The sequence below is a fragment of the Otolemur garnettii genome, unplaced genomic scaffold (assembly GCF_000181295.1).
Source record: "Otolemur garnettii isolate 467f Iridium unplaced genomic scaffold, OtoGar3 scaffold00046, whole genome shotgun sequence".
In the NCBI taxonomy this organism is placed as follows: Eukaryota; Metazoa; Chordata; class Mammalia; order Primates; family Galagidae; genus Otolemur; species Otolemur garnettii.
Window position 1 is genome coordinate 11,805,173 of NW_003852441.1, and position 1,138 is coordinate 11,806,310.

Consider the following 1,138-nt stretch of genomic DNA (forward strand, 5'->3'; position numbering starts at 1 on the left):
GATTCAAACCCGCCACCTTAGGTGTATGTGGCTGGCGCCTTAGCCGCTTGAGCCACAGGCGCCGAGCCAGATCAAGTAATTTTGAATTTTCATCATTCCATGAAGACTTGGTTAGTCTGGAATCCTAGAGTTCCTTCAAGGAGTTGTGTCTGGATTCACAAAGCACTGTGGGAGCACCCAACCAGCTCCCTAAATACAGTTGCCCTCTTGATGTCTGCCTGTGCCACCCTTTCCTCTGGGAGAAGGAGAGTGAGGACAGCTGGGACACCGACGCCTGTGCAGAACTGGGCCGATATGCCTGCAGGACATCAGAGGTATTGGAATAGGATCAGATTAACACAAGTGCAGCCTCCTCAGCACTGGAGAAAAAGCTTTGATCAATCCGTGGACTTTGATTCCTAAATATTGGTATAAATAGATCTATCTCTTCATATACATTTTCAAAGTCAGATCTGAGTAACTATTTGAGACTAAAGTATCATCTCTCAGTGGGCTCTGGAAAATTACATCTCCTGGAGTTCTTTCTTTCTTTGGGGGGGGGCTGGGGCTGGGTTTGAACCCACCACCTCCAGATGTGGGGTCAGCACCCTCCTCCTTTGAGCCACAGACACCGCCCGAGTTCTTTCTTAATTTACCTTTTATTTTCACTTTTTTTTTTCTTTTCTGAGACAGTCTTACTTTGTTCCCCTTGGTAGAGTGCCCTGGAGTCACAGCTCACAGCAACCTCAAATGCCTGGGCTCAAGCAATTCTCTTACCTTAGCCTCCTGAGTAGCTGGGACTATAGGCACCCACCACAACACCTGGCTAGTTTTACTCTTGCTCACCGGTCTCAAACTCCTGAGCTCAAGTGATCCAATTGCTTCGCTCAGCCTCACAGAGTGCTAGGACTACATTTTTTCTTCTTTTCTGAGACAGAGTCTTACTTGGTCATGCTCAGTACAGTGCTGTGGCATCATAGCTAACAACAAACTCAAACTCTTGGGCTCAAGCAATCCTCTTGCCTCAGCCTCCCAAATTACTATAGGCACCTCCACGACACCTGACTATTTTTTTTTTTTTTTGAGACAGAGCCTCAAGCTGTCCCCCTGGGTAGAGTGCCGTGGCATAGCTCACAGCAACCTCCAACTCCTGGGCTCA